Raw genomic sequence first — 20,223 nt, 5'->3', positions numbered from 1 at the left:
GGATGAGTAGCAACAAGACAGGTAATTACTCTGAGCTCCCCAGGGAGTGTGGAAGACTTCCCTGAGCCGGGATCTAAGGATGGACAAACATTAAACTAGGAGGAGAGGAGGGCAAGAGGGAGGAAAAGCATTCCAGACAGAGGGAATGGCATGTGCAAAGGTCCTGGGGTGGGAAGGAGCCTAAAATGCTCAGGAAGAGAAAAGTTCAGAAAACAGAGTGGGGCAGGATGTGTGACGTGGCTGTGGGCAGTGGCCAGTTCCCACAAAGCCTTACACAGAGGCTTCTCATGAGGTGACTACAGGTCTGGGGTGGCTCAGGGCAGCCCCATTTATACCTGTTTTGCCAACTTTATTATTAATAGCTCTCCCTTTTACATTCAAGAGTAAACTCCCAGTTTGGATGATGCATCGTAAGTCTGGGGAGGATTTGAGTGTTTCTCCTAAGAGAGGGCGCTGGGAGGTTTCTGCCGCGAGCTGACACCATCAGACACGTGCACAGAAAGATTCCTGTGGACCATGAGACCAGGATGCCCAGCTCGAGGTGGCGGCATCTCAGTCCCCTCAGTCCTGGTATGGCAAACAGGGCAGAGCAGGGTGACGAGGTCTGCGAGCTGTCCAGGAGGTCAACTTAGCTGCCAGAGCCGGTGGGAGGTGTGTGTGGGCGCCAAAGTGCCTCCAGGGTTCCTGGTTGGTGCAGGTGGATGGGCGGGTGAGGACAGGTTGGGGGCAGGGAGGCCATGGGCTCCACTCTAGGCCTCTCCCGCCTCCTGCCTGTCTCCCAAGTTCCCAGGGGTACACGCTCTTCACACGCATGTACACACACTACACGCACCTGCCTTTGGCGTCACCGGGGCACAGGCATGGCTGGCGCATGCGTGCTGGCTTCACCCCCTCGGATGGCTGTGGCTGTTTTCCACAAAGTTCCCTGGGGGGGCGCTGTCTGTGTGAACCAGCTGAGGGGCGCTGGCTGGAGCGTCTGTGGCTAGAGCCAGGGCAGAAAGGAGGGCAAGAGGGAGGAAAAGCATTCCAGACAGAGGGAACAAGCTGAGACTCAGTTTGGATTAAACTCTTTGCTGCACACGGCACACAGGGCTGGGCTCCTTGGCCCCAAACTTCTCGGCCCCCATGGCCGAGGGCAGGCCGATTGCCTGGGAGCAGGCAGGGTTAGTGTCAGGAGCTGTCCACCCAGGCGATGCTCAGGGACCCACAGGCGGAGCCGCCCACCCTCTCCTGCACCACGATGCCCTTTCCCCGGCGTGCAGCTGAGCAAACCATGGAGGCGTCTTCCCCGCAGACCCGCTTCCCTCCGCCAGGCCAGCCCGAGGCCCTGCCCTGGGGGCGGGGGGGGGGGAGGAGGGTCTGGGAACCTGCAGGGAGTTCCCACCGCTGTCTCCAGCATCTGAGCCCGGGGAAGGAGNCAGACAAATGAAGACGTCGTGCAGCAGCCCTGACAACAGCTGGCATCACAAGAAACACACGCAGGCACACACATGTGCGTGCACCCTCACACATGTGTGCGCCAGAACCACCGAGACACTTCTGGGAACCTGCAGGGAGTTCCCACCGCTGTCTCCAGCATCTGAGCCCAGGGAAGGAGCCAACAAAAATCTCAAATATTGCAACTGTTCGGTCCCTGACAAAGCATGTTTGTGCAACACGTTTTTGTTTACCCAACCCTCTTCCTTATGGGGCCCATGAAATCCTCCTGTGCGTGTGAGCTGCAGGGAACAGACCAGAGGGCAGGGCAGGGTGGCCACTTTGCTCAGGCACACGGGGGCAGGGCCAGAGCCAGCACGAAATCCGCCCTGGCTCCCGNTGCCCTGGCTGCCGGGCAGCACTCGGGGTGCGCTGGGGGCACCGGCCTGGCAACACAACGTTGTCTGAGTGTCCTTAGGAAAGCCACCTCTCCTCTCTGAAGACCTTCCTGGAAAGGATGCAGTGGGGGACGTTCGGGAGGGCCAGATGGTGCGACCACATTGACATTGCATGGGTGGGGAAGAGTGCTCTTGGAAAACAGAAAAGCACCAAGAAGAGATTTAACCTCCTCAGAGAGATGCCCGGAGGCGGCTGCTGTGAATGGGAAAGTCACACACTTACCCCGAGATGCCCGTGGTCATTGAGGGGGTTGTCGGAGCAGCCGGGAGAGTGGGTCTAGAGTCAGGGAGGCACCAGGCAGGTCATGCACCTGTGGGTGTCTGCGGCATCGGGTCAGGCGCAAAGCCAGCGTAGGGCTCACCGATGGGGGCATGTGGACACAGCTGGCAAAGGAGGGTGCGGGGCCCATGGCATAGGGACCTTCAGGGGGGTTTCGCCAACCTCTGCCCCAGCTATGGGGATGGGGACAACCACACCAGCCCCCTAGAGCAGAAAGCACAAACAAGGGGGGCTGCCAGCCACTGGGAGGGGTTCCTGTGTGCCACTGAGTTCCGGGAGGTGGACGGACAATCCCAGCTTCTGAGCTCGGCAGGTGTCGCCGGCTGGCTCAGCCCACCTTCCATGGTGGGGGGTGGGGGCTCCCTGGGGGCAGGGATGACATTTAACAGATACCAACTCTTCCATGATCCCTCCCCCCATTTTCCTTCTCCCCCAAAATGGTACCTTTCCCTCCTGTCTCTACCTCCAGCACCCAGTGCATCAGCAAATCCTGCAGCCCTGCCTTTCAGACATCTCCCGAATCCATCCAAGTCTCTCCATGGACCCTGCTCTGTCCGGCCACCCTCTCCAACGGCTCATCTCTCACCCGCACCTGGGATCCTCCCCCTTAGTTGGCCCCCTGCCTACCCTGGACCCCCAGGACTTTGAACCTACCAAGGGGCTCTTTAAGATATTGTTGGCATCAGCGTGATTTCTCCTTCCTGGGTGGCTCTCTGGCCTCCAGTCAAGATGGGACAAAATCTCAACCCACCCGCAACCAGGACCCGGACACTCAGACCTCCTGGCTCGTCCTCAAACCTAGCTCTCGGCCTTCTCCAGATTTCTGGAAATTCCCAGAAGGTTCTTTCTGGGCTCTCTGCACGGCTGACTGACCTCACCCTTCGGCCTGCTTCACATCTGACCCTTCAGAGAAACTGCCCTTCACAGGAACCTGGCAGAAACCAGGGGTTTTAACACTCTTTCTGGCAAGCCAGCCAGGAGCCCGGGGAGATCAGCCGTTTGTAAACACGGGAATTGGGGCAGTTGGGGGGGAGGTGGATTCCCTCCCCATTAATTCAAGGTAATTGCACTTTCTCTCTCCCGAGAGCTGCTCTCCCCAGCCAGGCCGTCACACTGGCCCAGAGGAGCAGGGGCCAGCTGGCAGGGCTGGGTTGAGCCAAAGTCGACCCCTGCTCTCCTACTCCTCCCTGTGGGACCTGCAGTGGGGCCCGGCCTCTGAGCCTGTGCCCAGCAACGTCCGGAGGGGCCTCAGGGAGCTGTGCAGGTGTCCCGCCAGCTCTCTTCCCTGCCACCCTCCAGGACAATGCGGCCTACCAATTGCTTGTAAGCAAGGGCTCCAGCTCAGGGCCGAGGCAGGAAGGAGGGGGACCAGCCCAGACGGAGTCAACACACGGAGGGTCGGGTGTGGAAGGGCCTGGAAGAACCTCTTGGAGCCAACTTCAAAGGGTCTTCAATGCCAGACCAGGGGGCAAGCCTAAGGGCCACCAAGAGTTTGGATGAGGCATTGGACCATCCGGCCCACAGAGACACCCCTCTGTGTCCAGGCCTCTCGGGTACTGGGGACCCAGACTTGGGCCTTGCCCTTGAAGGGCATACTGTCTGCACTGAGGCAGGACTACTGACATCTTTGTGCACTCCTTTCAGCGAAGGGAAAGTCCAGGGCTACTCTAGGTAATCAGGGAGGGCTTCCTGGAAGAGGGCACCCTGAATGGACCCTGAAGGAGGCACCATGAGGGCACTGCAAGGTTGAGCAGTGAGAGGATGGGGGTGGGGCGGGAGGGAGGGGGCGCAGGAACAAGGGACGGTGAACCGGGCACCGTGGTGAACTCCCCTTGTGTTATCTCCTTATTCTCTTGGCAAGGCCTCCAGGCAGCTGGTACGTTCACGCCGCGTACCCCTGAGGATGCTGGGGCTCGAGGAGGCCGGGTGGCCTGCTGGGAGGTGGCAGAGCTGGGGTGCCAGCCCGAGCTGACTGACCAGGGCCTTGCACTCGGCCTGGCCATCGGGCAGCCGGCACATAGCAGAACCTCGCCTCAGAAGGTTTGCGCATTATCCGGAGGGGTCTGGGGAGCCCTGGGAGGGGGCCCCTGGGAGAGTCCAGCCAGAAGAAAGACAAGGTCAGACTCTGACTTTTTAAAGGTTGTTCTGGCGGGGGATGGATGAGCCAGGAGAGGACAGATCAATTTGTGGCAGAAAGCTCTGGAAAGGGCCGTCTGAAGTCATTTGGGCTGTTTAGAGGGTGGCCAGAGCCGCCCGAGGCTGGCCGCAGGGACCTGGGTCACCCGGCCCCCGAGAGGCGCGGCCCCCACCTGAGCAACGCCAGCAGAGGATGGGGGGCAGGCTGCCAGCCCCATGTCAAGGTCCTGACAATGAGGCGATGACGCCTTGAGCTTTGCTTTAAAAACCTTAATGGATTTTTTCCCACTCCATAAAGCCGCCCTGTGGTCTAGGAATGATAATTGAGATCCGGGAACAAGACTAATGCACTGAGGGAACATCCGCTCCCTGCCCCCCCACCCCCGGCCTCCTGGCTAGGCCGCCAGCCATGAAAAGGGAGCTCCATGGCGTCATGCCCGAACCCTTTCTGTCCTGACCCTCCAAGCGTGTGACAGTCACCCTAGCTGCTGTCCCTACATGCCGGCACTCTGCCTCTGCAAATGGGAGCACACTCAGTCCTCCCAGCAGGCCTGCACCACAGGGGGCTGCTGTCACTGTCACTGTAGCCTTCTCAGGTGGAGAAACTGAGGCACAGATGCCCGTGGTCTCCTCCACTGTATCGAACTGCCTCTCACCTCTCAGGAGGTGGGGATCCCCTGGCCTAGGCGCTCCACCCCTACATCCAGCACCAAGGCTTGCACACCTCTGGTGACGGTGTGCTCACTACCGTTCTTCAGAGTCCTCATGATCTAGCTGCTCTGACCATCCACCACGTGGGTGCAGGACGTCATGTCTGACGGTGGCCTCTCCCCGTCCTTGTCTCTGCCCTGCTCCCACACCAGTGTCACTCTCTGCCTGGCCCAGGAGGCCTGGGGGGACAAAGTGGATGGATGGGTGCCATGTGTTCCTTGTAGCACCAGCCGTCCCCGAGGCCCCTCCTTCCCCACCCCGGGGTCATCCTGGGTCCCCCTCACCTGTCCAAAGGGGGCTGAGAAGTGACATGCTGGGGCCACCCGGCCACTGGACAGCTCTGCCCCAGAGCCCCATCTCCCCCCAGCTCCCGCCCCTCCCCTATGCCCCCTGCCCACACTCTGCGCCAGGAAGCCACCATGACAGCAGCGGGCTCGGGATTGGCAGATGCCGGGCCTGCCTTCAGCCGCTCACACGTGTGGCCTCCGGGAGCCCTCCCACCATCCCCTGCGGAACACACCGTATTGACACCGTGTCAGCCCTCAGGATCCTGAGGCCCAGAGGGCTGAGATATTTGCCCAAGTCTCCGCAGCCCCCTGGGTGGGGGAGCAGAAGGCGCTGCTGTCCCTGGCTTGTGACCAGGAAGCCATGGGGCCTTTGGCTGCCCCCAGGACTCCTCCCAGTAGTCCAGCGAGGGGGTGACGTTCCCCGCTCACCGAGGAGGAAGTGAAGTGTGCCCTGTGCCCAGGGCCAAACAAGGATGGGGCAGACCTGGCCCTCACTTTGCTGACTCCACTTCCTCCTGCCAGCTGGCGTTCTGGGGTCACGCCCTCCCCTGTTCCCCTGTTTCCAGATCGATCGCCACACTTTTATTCCCAGGCCTCCCTGTCTGCATTCCTCCCACGCCCCTGGTGACCCTGGGGCCCCCAGAAAGAGAGAAACTTGCTTGGAGCCCCCGTTGGCCAGCTTCTTCCGGCAGGGATTGAAATTGGCTGGATGGGCAAGGGAGGCTCACGGTTTGTTGAGAATCATTTTTACTTTGAATCTTGAGTGTTGGCCAAGCTTTAGCTTCAAAGTACAGACCGGATTCACTCACCAGCGCTTACGACGGCTGCTGTGCCATTAGCTCTGTGCCCGCTCCCCTGCCCGGCCGCCCCGGAATCAGTGTTGTTTCTAAGCAGAGAACATCCGGGCTATGTGCGATCCAGCTGCAGGGCCTGCAGAGGCCACAGGCCTGCCAGGAGGGGGAAGACGGCAGGAGCCCTGCCCTGGAGACGTCAGGCACGCCAGGCTGGGAGTGCCCGCTTTGCCAGGACACGGACCCACCCGTGTGGCCCCTGCTCACTCCGGGGGTCCCTTCTTGGGCCTGGGCCAGTCTCTGTTCCTGGAAGCACAGGTCATAGAGTCTATGTTTGAATCATGGCCCTACATGACTTTGGGCAAGTGGCTTCATTTTTCTGAGCCTCAGTTTACTTATCTGTAAAATGGGGTAGTGACATGCTGTTTTGGAGCTGCGCTGAGGATTCCAAGAGAGAGAACTTGCAAAGTGTTCAGTATGGTGCCCTGCCCACAGCAGGTGCTCTGCACCCCCTACCTGCCACTTCCTGAGCCCATTTTCTTCAGGTGGTTATATGGACCCTGCCTCAGTGAGGCTGCGGCCTTTCACGTCCTCATAAACCCTCGCCTTTGCACACCGTGCTCAAAGGAACGCTGGTGATGGACTTGATAGTGACTCTTGAATCCACTCCTGTGAGTTCCCATTTTGTTCTTCTTTTCTGAGATTTTTAAAATACTGTAGGTCCTTTCCATTTTTGTATAATAGTAAGACTAGCCTATCAATTTACACACAGAGGCACACACACACACACACACACACACACACACACACATGCACACACCTGCTGGGAATTTGACCGGTTGGCATTCAGTGTTCAGTGCACTGACCAGTTTGGGCAGAATTAAAAGCTTTACAATATTGAGCCTTCTCATCCATGAACATGGTGCATCTCAGCATTTTAAAACAGATTTTATTTGATTTCCCTCAACAATGCTCTGATTTTACCATGAGGGAGTCTTGTATATCTTTCATCATTCATCCCTGGGTGCTTTGTTTTTGATATGATTGCAAATGATTTATTAAAATTTCCTAACTATTTCTGAATGGCATATAGGAATCCGGTTGGTTTGGGCATATTGACCTTGTATCCAGCAATCTTGCTTAATTGATCAGCTCTATCAGATTAACTGTACATTCTTTTGGATCATCTGTCCTCACAAACCATTCATCTGCACATGCAGACGGAGTCATTTCTTTTCTTCGAGTCCTTGTACTTTTCCTTTTCATGCCTTATTGTACTGGCTAAACCCCTTAATGTTGAACAGACGCAATGATAGTGGGTCCCCATTGTCCCCATTGTAACTGACCTCAGTGGGTGGGGGGGCAATGTTTCAATCCTTCATCATTAAGTATGATGTTCACTGAAGGTTTTGTAGATACTTTGATCAGATGGGAGAAGTTTCTTCTACTCGTGAACTGCTAAGCATTTTGTAAATATCATGAATGAGCGTTGACTTGTATCACGTGCAAGTTTTACATCCATTGGGCAAACATATCAGTATATTCCTCTAATGCAGTGACTTCCCCTGACTGACTATCAGAAGCCAAATCAGTCTTGCACTCCCAGAGTACGCTCAATCATCATGTACTGTTCTTGGAATATAGAGCCAGATTCTACTTTGTTAATATGTTATTTAAGATTTTTGTATCTTTAACTTTTGGCTTTAAATCAGCCGTTCACTTTTCTTGTGTATTAGTGACTTATTGCTGCATAAAAATGGTGCCCAAACGTCCTGGCTTAAAGCAGTAATCTTATCTCTAATGGATACTGGATATTGGATATCTCTAATGGATATAATGATGAAGGAATTCAGAGAGGGACCACTTGTGTCTGCTCTAGGATGTCTGGGGCGTCAGCTGGAAGGCCCAAAGGCTGGAAGAGGAAGGGAATCCCATGAGGTCTCAGACACTCACATGCCAGGTGGTTGATGCTGACTGCTGGCTGGAGACCCAGCTTGGGCTTCCTCACAACGTGGTGGCTGGATTCCAAGAACAAATGTCCCAAGAGTGAGAGAGGGGGAGAGAGAGAGAGGGAGAGAGGGAGAGAGGAAGACAGGCATACACTATATTCTCTTATCCTTTTTAGACCAGCCTGGGAAAGCACATAACATCACTTCTGCAGCCCTCCATTGGTCAGGGAAGTACCCTGGCTCCTCCCAGATTCAAAAGAAGCAAGAAGAATGTCCATCCCATTGTAAGAGGAGCCTGTGTCATGGGGTAAACCTATTGGTTTGTTGCCTTTGGAAAATGCATTCTACCCCTTTTCTTGTAATGTCCTTATCAGGTTTAAGTGTGAATGTTCTGCTCTGCTTCCAAAACAAATGGGGGAAATATTCCTACTTTTTTATTCTCTGTGTAATTTCTATCTGATTGATGTTATTTCTTCCTTATGTGTTTGGGAGAATTCATCAGGGAGGCCAACTGGCCTGGAGATTTCTTTGTGGGAGGGTTTAAATTACAGATTAAATTTTTAAAATAGATATAGGACCATTCAAACTTTCTATTTCTTCTTGATCAGTTTTGGTCAGTTTTATTTTTCTAGGAGTCAGTCTGTTTCAACTGGAAATTTTAATTTACTGGCATGAAGAGGTGTTCATAATATCCTTCTTTAAAATGTTGGTAAGGTGTGTAAAGATGCCCTCTTCTTATTCTTGATATTGCTTTTCAATTTTATTGATCAGTCATGCTAGGGGTTTATCAATCTATTATACATTTGAAACACTATTATGCTTTGTGGATTTTTCACTATTATATGTTTATTTTCTGTTTTATTATTTTAAGATCCCTTTCTTATTTCTTTCCTTTTAGTTTCTTTGAGTTGACTTTGTTTTTGTTTGCTTTTTTGTTTTTTGCAAGATGTGTACTTAGATCACTTCTTTTCAGTCCTTTTCCCCCCCAAATGACTAGTTTTTAGACTATAATTTTTCCTCTAAGCACTGCTTCAGCTGTGTCCCACATTTTGGGGATTCATTTTTACCATTGTTTATTTCAAACCATTTTCTGATCTTCATTGTCCAACTCATTGGTTATTTAGAAGAGTATTTATTGATTTAAAAATGGCAGGGATATTCTGGTTGCCTTTTTCTTAATGATTTCTAGTTTAATTCCACTGATTTAATGCCAAAGAACATATGATTTTAATGATTCGAAATTTATTGAGACTTCCTTTACGGCCTATTGTATAATCTCTTACGGTAAATGTTCCAGGAGCACTTGCTAGGAACATCAACCCTGCCGCTTACTTTCACAGTGTTCTGTACATACCAGGGAGATTGGGCTGATTAATCCTGTCCTATAAAATTTTCTGTATCCAGGGCGCCTGGGTGGCTCAGTTGGTTAAGTGTTTCCCTTCGACTCAGGTCATGATCCCAGGGTCCTGGGATCCAGTCCCACATCGGGCTCCCTGCTCAGGGGGAGTCAGCTTCTCCCTCTACCCCTCCCCCCTGCTTGTGATCTCTCTCTCTCTCTCTGTCTCTTTCTCTCTCTCAAATAAATAAATAAATAACCTTAAAAACATAAAGTTTTCTGTATCTTGACTATGACTTTGTCCATTCGTTTGATCAGATACTGAGAGAAATGCATTGATCACCCACTAGGATTACAACTTTGTCCCTCTCTCCTTTTCATTCAGCTCATTTGTTCCTTCATTTATTTTGAGGCTGTGTTTTGAACTCCATACCCATTTAGAATTGTTTCATAGTCCTAGCTAATTGACCCTGTATCATTGACCTTCTCGGTTAATCGTCCCTCTTTAGCTCTACTTAGGATTTTTGCCCTAACATCTACTTTGCTTGATATTACTGTAGCTAAACCTGTTCTCCTTTGATTAAAGTTTGCTTGATCCTTTTGTACCTTTCCACTTTCAGCCTATCTTAGGAGAGCTCGTATTTAAGATCTCTCTTCTAAGCAGCATAGAGCTGGGTTAAAATTAGACCAGTTGAAATTGTGAGATGATGTCTTTTAATAAAAGTATTTATTTTCTATTGATTCTGGACATCCTGTGTTCTTTTACTCCCTTTCTTTTTTTAAAAAAGATTTTTTAAATTAATTAATTAACTAATTTATTTATTTATTTATTTATTTATTTATGAAGGAGAGGGACAAGCAGACTCTGTGCTGAGCAAAGAGCCCGATTCAGGACTTAATCTCACAACCCTGAGATCATGACCTGAGCTGAAAGCAAGAGTCAGTGGTTTAACCAACTGAGCCACCCAGGTGCCCCACCCTTACTTTCTAAAGAAAGTAAATTTTCTAAAATAAGTTTTAGAAAAATGAAAATTTTTTTTCCATTTCCCCCTTTCTATTGGCTTGTCAGTAATACATATTTAAATTAGTCTGTTCGTGGTTATCTGCAGGTTACACCATGCATCTTTGACTTACTGTAGCCTAACTAAAGGTACTATTTTTACAACTTCCTAGAAAATGCAAAATTGCAAGGGCCTCAGAGCATTTTAACTTGATGTGCCCCTCCATGATTTTCCTTATTGTTCTGCTATACCCACATACTTACAGGCTTACCCTTGCTCCTGCTCTCCATTCCCCCTGTGTTATTATGTTTATCAGTATGCATGGGATTCACTTTCTCCTGCCTGAAGAACTTTTTATATAGCATTTCCTTTCTTGAAGGTCTACTAGACATAAATTCTGTAAGCTTTATTTGTCTGCAAATATCTACTTCCCTTTCATTTTTGAAAGATGTTTTGATAGGAGGTATCGTTCCAGGTTCGTGGTTGTTTTGCTCCAGCCCTTTGAAGAGGCCCATTGTCTGGATCATGCCATTTTCGTTGAGAAGCCACCTGCTAGCCCTAATGTTGCTCTATGGGAGTGCATGTGACTTTTTTCTCTGGCTGCTGAGAAGACTTTCTCATTGTCTTTGGTTGCCAGCAGTTTTGCTATGACGTGCCTAGTTGGTTTGGAGGTATTCATCCAGCTCCTTGAATCTTGGTTTGATGTCTTTCATCAGATGTGGAAACTCCTTAGGAATTACTTTTCCAAATAGTGTTTCTGCCTGATTTCCCCCCCAGGTTCCCATCCCGGAGCTCCAATTATGTTCATGTTGGATCTTTTAACCGATCCCCACGTACCTTATCATTCCTTCCGTTGTCGCTCTGTGCTTTACCGTAGATATTTCCCACTTATTTTCCAGTTAACTCATTTTCTATACAGCCTAGCCTACAATATTCTCAACCCCAACTATAGCATTCTTATTTTCTGTCATTACGTTTTTCAGATCCAGATTTTCCATTTGCTTCTTTTGTCGTGTATCCCAGCTTTGGGCTGAAATTCTTTGCATCGTCATCTAGTTTCTTAAACATACCAATCACAATAATGCTAATGTCTACACCTGATCACTCCAATATTTGGATAGCCAGTGGATCACTTATTTTGTCTGGCTTTTTTCCTCTTCCTCACATTGCTTCAAGCCTGGGGGGATTTTTATTTATTTTTATTTATTTTTTTAAAAGATTTTATTTATGTATTTCACAGAGATAGAGGCAGCCATCGAGAGAGGGAACACAAGCAGGGGGAGTGGGAGAGGAAGAAGCAGGCTCATAGCAGAAGAGACTGATGCGGGGCTCGATCCCATAACGCCGGGATCACGCCCTGAGCCGAAGGCAGACACTCAAACACTGTGCCACCCAGGCGCCCCTGGGGGGATTTTTAAATGAATATTGAGCATTGGATTCAAGCTTGTAGGTATATAATTCTAAGTTGGCGGGTGATTTTCTTTCAGCTCTTTAGAGATAGTCTTATAATCCTTTCAAGAGGGTTTAGCTTCTGACGGCATTAAATGACAGCAAGATAATTTTAAGTCTTTCTTAGGCATGCTTTACCTCTGACTTACCTAAATTCCTCAGGGATAGCTAACCTCAGGATCCAACTAAGATTATGGCGTCCCCTCTCCTTGGCAGTCCCCGAACTCCAATATTGTTTTCCCATCACCACAAATCTGTGGAAGGTTCTGCTAAGATTTTTAGTCTGTTCACAGCCACTTTGCACTGGGCTCATTCTGCTAAGGAATGGCAAGTTTCCCAAAGAGGAGATGGAGAGAGCACAGGGCTCACCCCCCACCCCCTTGCTTTTCTTCTGGAATCTAGACCCTCAAGTCCTGGATGCCCTGCTAGCCGTCAACCCTGGGTTTCCTCTCCCAGCCCCAGGAGGTTTCCAAAATCTCTGAGAGATGCCAGTTTCTGTTCAGCACCTTGGCCACTTGGAACCATCACCTACAAATGGGAAGGTGACTCCAGGGGGAAAAACCAGGGTAGACAATCAGCCTCAGATAACTGAGCTTCCCTTCTCTCTGGGCTCTTGGTCCCTTCAGTCCTGGCTGTTGCTGTCACTCTCCCACACCTCGAAGCAGATGTTTCCCGAATTTTATCTCACTTTTCTCCTTGTTAGGGCAGGAAGGAGGGCAGGCAAGAAGTGATGCTGGTGGCAGCAGAGATGGCAGAATTAGAGAGATGTGCTGACTTATTTGAGGGGAGAGGAGTTGATGGTTTGTCCTTTGGGATACTGAGCACATACTCACCAATGCCTGGCTGATGCCTGCTCCCACCCAGGCTCTGACAGCCCTCTTCCCTGGGCACCCAAACCTCCCTGTACCCTTATAGCCCTGACCACTCTGTGGTTATCATTCATGTCCTTGTCCACTTCCCCCAAAGGCAGGGGTTTGTCTGCTTGTCTCCATGTTCCCCCAGTGTTGCCCAGCACGGAGATGGTCACAGGTCACTGAGGGAATAAATTAACTAAAGAAATATGAATTTGGCTAATAATGAGTGATGGTGAAACTGGTGTCTCCTGGGTCCAAAGGAAATTGGGACCTACTGCTTTGCACCCAGCTGGGCTTGAGTGGGATGGTGAGGCTGGGTTTCCACGTGAGGTGCTCCCTAGGCCCCAGGCTATCTGTTCCCCCTGCAGCTGGCATGCCTGCACCCAGATCTAACTGGGTCACTAGATGCATCCCAAGGCTCTTCCCAAGGTGGATCCTTGGGCTCCTGGCTGTCCCTGGCCCTCGCTCAGTCCTGGCCAGGCCACATTCTCACTGCCCCTCCCCTGTCTCAGGTCAGAGCAGGTGCACGCCACAGGTAAGCCTCTCCCTGGCAGTGAGACGGCTGTGGAGAGCAGGTGTTTACAGAAGCCCAAAGGAAACTAAAAGTAAACACTGATTGTTATGAATTCCTTTGGCCCTTGGGTGGGTGCAGGATTTAGGCCAACAACAGGACAACCTCTTGCACCCCCCACAGGAGCCCCCACCCCCACCTTGTCAACTCCCTTCTAGCTGCCACTGCTCCTCTCTTTGCACCTCATGGGAAAGAGCGGGCCCAGCAGGTGCCACACACTGTGGGACTAAAGTCCCTGCAGGGCAGGGGCTGTGGGACAGAGGCACTCCTGGGAACTAGCCAGCTGGTGGCAGTGTGTGGGGAAACTGTTTCCCAGGAGCTTATTGTTGGTCTCGGATGCAGATTTTCTGAGGTGCTGTGGATATGTTTGGGCAGAGAGGTGGGGTCAGAGAGGGGGTATATGGGATTGTGTGGGGAGGTAACTGGGTTAGGGTCTTCAACACTAGATTCTGATTGTCACAAAGCTCCCAGCAATTTCTGGCTCTACATCTAAGCTCTTAACCACTAGCCACTGCCTCCCCCAGACCTGGCCACCCAACGAACTCCTACTCACCCCTCAAAACTATAAGGCTACCTCCTCTGGGAAGCCTTCCCACTCTTCCCGAGAAAGGGCCATTCTTTCTCTAGACTGCCTCCCTGACTCAATTTCACACTAGGTGGGCTGTCCTTGCCACTGTCTACCCCTACCCAGACATGAGCATCATGGGGGCAGTCTGATTCACCCGTGCCATCCCCACTCCCAGCTCCCAACACCAAGCATGTGGTCAGGCTTAGAGCTGCTACTCCCAGGAGTGCTTGTGGAAAGGGGGAGGCTGGAGGAAGGGCAGGGAAAGGGGGGAATTTGCTGCCTGTCATTGGATACCTGACTTATTCATCTCAGCCAACAAGAGCTGCATGCAGACCCACCCCCAACCCCAGCACTAGGATCTGCCCATCCTATGTCTCCCGCTGTGAATTCCTGGGTAAATTCCTCTCCTTTTCTGCAGCTCAGAAGCTCCCCTTAGCTAATGGGTCATGCCACTTTCCCAACTGCCGTAATTGGGTAGAGCCCACATCAGGGGGTGACCATCAGGGGGTTTGGTTGCGAACAGCAGAAACACTTGATAGGAAGCATATCCAGGGGTTCTAAGGATCAGAAACTCAGAGCCCGGCCAGGAAAAGGCTTAGGAACTGAGAACAGCCTAGTGGGGTGACCCCTGGGTGCTCAGCACTGGCACCCTCGTGCAGGACGCTTGGTGGCACGGTCTCCACCAAGAATATGCCCTAAGGACACCTGCTTCTTCACCCCATAAGCCCCAGATACAGAGTCCCAGGCGAGCCTCTGATTGGCTGAGCCAGGTCACCTGACGCAGCCTCTGCAGGGCCCTTCCTAGGGAGAGTCGTAATTGGCAGAGTCACCCAGGTAGGCTCAGGTGCTGGACAGACCCCAACCAAGTTCCGCTCAGAGGACTCTGTGTCATGGGAACTCTAGGTGTCCCCCGGGGCTGGAGCTAAGCCAGGAGCCGTTATCAGTGTCCTGGACCTATTATTACAAATGACCACGAACTGGAAGGCTTCAAACAACAGAAATTTATTCCCTCCCAGGGTGGAAGCCAGAAGTCCAAAATCAAGGTGTTGGCTGGGCCACGCTCCCTCTGAAGGCTCCAGGGGAGGGTCCTTCCTTACCTCGTCCTGCTCCTGCTTATGGGCGACAATCCCTGCTGTTCTTTGGCTGTGGCCACCTCCCTCCAGGCTCTGCCTCTTCCCTGTCTGTCTGTCTTGTTCACATGACCTTCTTATAAGGACATTGGTCACTAGATTAGGGCCTACCCTGTTCCAGTATGACGTCATCGTTAACTAAGCCCATCTGCGAAGTTCCTGGTTTCAAATAAGGTCCCGTTCTGAGGTTCCAGGTAGACACAAATTTGGGGGGGACACTATTGAGCCCAGTAGAGGAGCTTAGTGGGTAACTGTGATTGATCCAAAGGAAATGTGCTGCTCTACGTTCCTCTCAGGGTCCTGTGCTGGGTGGGTACCCCAGCCCACTGCCATCCCTGAGAACCTGACATGTGTCCCCGAGCCCATCACTTCCCCTGAGGCCATCCTTCGAGACACTGTGTGTGTTGCCCCCACTCAGGGCACCCACAGCCAGCTTCTGGCCACAGAGCTACGGTGGACCGATTCCCAATGTGGGGGCATCCACGGGTCACCAGCACAGCCCAAGCCCACAACAGCAGGTTTGGAAGTTGCTTGAGAAGTGTCCTGAGGGCTTCCATGCCCGACGGAGCCTGGGCTGTCAGAGGACCAGAGCTCGTGGCCAGAAAGAGTCCCCAGTGTCCAATCTTAAGGTCCTCAGCCTGGTGACATCACGGCAGATAGAACTTTCAAGGACCCCAGGTGCCCTCAGTAAAGACCATATATCTCAGCATGGCCACTAAGGCCCCACGGGCCCTTGTCCAGGCCTTGGCCACCCAGCACCCCTCCCTTCAGCTTGGGCCACCCTGAAAGTCCTTCATGGCCCCCAGTACATCCTGAGGTCCTGCCTCAGGATCTTTACACAAGCTGTTCCCCAGCCTGAGAATGCTTTTCCTCACCCCATCCTAGTGGCCAGTTGACTCCTGTCCACCCTTTGGGTCTTAGCTTGAATGTCCTTGCCTCAGGCCCAGCTCCTCACTCTTCACCTCGCAATCATACATTACTGGTGGTGACCTTTTGGTGTCCCCTGCCCGCCCCGGGACTACAAGCTCCACAAAGAGCTGGCTTACCACTGTTCCGTCTGTCCAGCACTGTGCCTGCCACATCACGGATGCTCCATGAACGTTTGCTGAACAACTCTGGGATGGGGTCCCTGGCCTTGGCCGGCTGGCCCCTGGACTCCGACCTGCCTCTGCCCCTTACTTGTCTGTGACCTCAGCAAACTGCTTTTTTTTGAGCCTCAGTTTCTCCTCCTGGCAGAAGGGGGTTATTAATCCTGGCCTGTCTGCCTTTCTGGAAAGATGGCATGAGACTCAAAATCATCTAATTTTACTCATTCATTTACCCAATAGTTACGGAGCCCCTACAAAGTGCCAGGCTCCTCCAGGAAGTGGGGACACAGCAGTGAAACGAAACAGACAAAAATCCCTGTCCTTGTGGAGTTAACATCCTCACAGCAGGGGTGGGGGGGTGGGGGCAGCAAATCACAGGTGATGCTAAGTGACACCAGACATCTAACAGCAGAGCAGGTGCGGCGGCCAGGGTGGTGGAGGGCGGCTGCGTGAACGGAGCGAGCTGGCGTCACCTGACGCGAACGTGCAGGAGGGGCTCTTTCCGGCTGGCTGGGTGCCAACTGCCCCGGGACAGCTCCTAAAGCTAACTGAGGCACTACGCCCTGCCAGGGCAGGCAGCCTATCCAGGCCACACAAAGCCGGGCTGCCCCCTCTGCTGAGGCTGGAAGAGAAGCCAGAGTACTCTGCTGGCCACTGCCCCTGCTGGAGGTGAGCCCCCAGACTCTGTCCAGCAGGACCTGGTGAGCAGGTCAGTGCCACGCAGCCCACAGGAGACTTCGATCCCAGATGGCCCAGCCCCCCAGACCTCCTTGTGGGGAAGAGGAGGAAGGAGATCGGTCCAGACCCCCAGCGTGCCCGTACACACACACACACCCCTTCCGGCCGTCTCCCCATCTCACACACTCAGACACAAAGTAGGCCCCAGATGCTGCCTGGGCCTCCAGGTCCCTCCAAGACACAGAGGAATTAATCAGGTTGGAGGCAGCTGCCAAATGTACCCACAGACGGAAGGGGCAGCCCCAGCCCCGATGCATACCCCAGCAAGGCTCCCCGCCCTGCACAGACGCAGGCCTCGAAAACTGAGATGCTCCCACCGTGTCTGTCCCTCACAAGATGTGGCCCCAGCCGGCGCCCAGTTCTCTCCCTGCCATCAGCCCAAGGAACGAGTCAAGGTCAGATGTTTATTGACAACTATTCACGGTTGGCTTGATGCACACCCTGCCTGAGAGGGGTTCCCCCCTAGGAGAGCCAGAGCCGGGGGCTGGCTGAGGGGCCCGGGATGGAGCGGGGGTCTGTCCCTCTGCAGTGTGGGGAGTGGTGGTACCAATTCTGGTACATGAGACTCTGGGAAAGGCTCACTGGCTGTGCAGTCCGAGGTGCTGGCTTGATTGACCTCCCAGCCCTAACATGTACCAGCTCCTCTTTCTGAGCCTCAGTGTTCTCATCTGTAAAATGGGCTCCCACTTGTGTCGCTGCACTGTCCCAAGAGTCCAGTGAGATCTCCTGGCTTCGCCTGGTGAAGGGACTCCTGACCTTGCCCACCCAGGAGCTGTAACTTCAGGGGGTAGGAGGTCTGTCTGGAACAGTGGACGAGGGTGTTTCTCAAGTTAGGACTTTAGGAAGGAAAGGAAAAATGTGTTGAAGACGTCTGCTCTAGAGCAAGAATGATGGATATGGCTTATTAGGCCATTAGCTGTGAGATCCATATAAATTCATGTTGTATCCTGTTGTAGACATGCATAGAAACATACAATAAGAAACAAGAATAAATCCCAGGTTCTGTATTCCCTCCCCACTTAGGGACTGGGGAAACCCCTTGGCTAAGACAGTTACTTGAAGGTCAAAAGGGAAGCCACCCTTTTCTGTGTCCGAGCTACTCCCTGCGGGAATATTTGCAGCCTCCATCAGAGATCTGACTTTTCACAGCAGAGAACGTCCAGGCTCTTGGTCAGTCTCAGCCGTTCACGTGGTCGTCACCAGCCGCTTTGGTAGGGGACTGGCCTCCCCTAATGCAGTCTGCAAGATGCCTGCCGCCCGATCTAAGTCGTCGGGAATGACCTGGGCGCCCTGCTCCTGGGCACTGGCTACTGTCTGAGGCCAGGGCTGGGCACCGAGCACTTAGCAGCAGAAGCTTTTGATGTGAGGAATGATTTCCAGGCACGTCTGTCCTGAAAGCAGCTCCCCCAAAGCCCAGAAGTTTTGAACACCTAGATCTAAGACCCGATTCTCAAATCAGCTGTTACGGACGGCATGAGTTAGTTCCTGCTGTGGCACAAGCCATCTCAAATCTTTGTGGCTTAAAATAACCACCATTTACGTAGCTCATGACTCTGTGGGTGGCCTGAGAAGTTCTGGGTCTGGGTCAGCTCAGCTCAGTTCTGTTGGGCTCTCTGTTGTATCCGTGGTCAGCTGGCAGGTTGGCCGGTGTTAGAATGATCTAGGATGGCCTCACTCACATGACTGGTGGTTGGCGGGCAGGTGGCTGGGGCACCTTAGTCCCTCGACATGGCCTCTCAGGTAGGCGACCTGGGGCTAATTCACCTGGTGCTTGTAATGTTCCAAGTGCAACGCAAGGGCAAACCCCAGTGCACTTGCGGTCTCCAAGCCTCTGCGTGCATCACACGGCTAATGCCCCCTTGGCCAAAGCAAGTCCCAAGGGCAAGCCCAGGCTTGGTGAGGGAGAGACCACACAGATCAAGGGAAGGGGGGGGGGAGGAAGAGGTGACTGTTTCTGCCGTCTAAAATCGCTATTATTTCTACAGCGAAGGTGGGATTCATGATAGGGGGTACGGGAAGTGGGAAGTGAGCCATCTTCTCAAGCGGCCATGGGCATCCTGTCTTTGTCGGTTGGTGGAGCTGGGGGGGAGGGGAACGACACAGGCTAGCAACGTCCCAGACAAGGTGCCTTTAAAAGCCAGCCAATATTACTAACTGAAGGGCAGTCTGAAAAGGCCACATATTGTATGATGTCAGCTCTGTGACATTCTGGAAAAGGCAAAACTATGGAGACACTGAAAAACCAGTGGTTGCCGGGGGGGGGATGAATTGGCCGAGCACAGAGGATTTTTAGGGCGGTGAGACCCCCCGTGTGATACTGTAACGGTGGGTGTGTGTCCTTGTCCCTTTGTCAACACTCATAGCAGGTGCAACACCAACAGCGAACCCTAATGGGCTTTGGGCGACAAAACGGGTGGCATGGGGCGAAGGGTCGATGCAGCTTTATCAGTTGTGACAAATGTCCCACTCGGATGCAGGGTTTTGATAATGGGGGAGGCTCTGCCTGTGTGGGGGCTGGGGGCGTATGGGAAATCTCTGTGCCTTCTGCTTTATTTGCTGTGAACCTAAAATGCTCTAAAAACCAACATCTATTAAAAAACAAAAACCCAGCCAACTCCACTCTGAGAGGGCATCGATGTGAGGTGACAAGGCTGCGCTGGGCCGTCGGAAGTGAGCAGTGAGCGGATGAATTGGTGGAGGGAGCTGGGGCCGGGGTCTCAAGGCGCCACAGACCCGAGAGGTCTGGTGCGACCTCCAGACCCTTCACAACGGAGAAACTGAGTCACAGATGCCCAGGACAGCTGAGGGGAGGGTAGGAGGGTGGGCTCTGCCATCTTCTGGCTGCCTCACTCTCCGTGACCTTGGGTGGAGCCCTTGACCTCTTGGGGCTGAGTCTGGAAGGTGGGTCTGTTTGCTCTCCTTCCATCCCAGGGCTGAGGGAAGGATTTCGTGAGATAATGTGTGTAAAACACAACCGTGCCTGGCGTGCAGGGCGTGCCTGGGTACACACCTGTTGCTCCTTTGTTTTTGGTTTTTTTTTTTAATTTAAATCCAATTAATTAACATATAGAGTACTATTAGCTTCAGACGTAGAGGTCACTGATTCGTCAGTCTTATACAACACCCGGTGCTCATCACATCGCGTGCCCTCCTTCGTGCCCCTCCCCCAGCGACCCCATCCCTCCACCCCCCTCCCCTCCAGCAACCTTCAGTTTGTTTCCTCTGATGAAGAGTCTCTCATGGTTTGTCTCCCTCTCTGATTCCATCTTGTTTTATTTTTCCTTCCCCTCCCCCATGATCCTCTATTTTGTTTCTTAAGTTCCACATATGGGTGAGATCATACGATAATCTTTCTCTGACTTATTTCGCTCAGCATATTAACCTCCAGTTCCATCCACGTCGATGCAAATAGCAAGATCTCATTTCTTGGATGGCTGAGTGATATTCCATTGTATATACA

Source organism: Ailuropoda melanoleuca, chromosome 15 (genome assembly GCF_002007445.2).
Source record: "Ailuropoda melanoleuca isolate Jingjing chromosome 15, ASM200744v2, whole genome shotgun sequence".
Lineage (NCBI taxonomy): Eukaryota > Metazoa > Chordata > Mammalia > Carnivora > Ursidae > Ailuropoda > Ailuropoda melanoleuca.
This window is presented reverse-complemented; position numbering follows the sequence as displayed.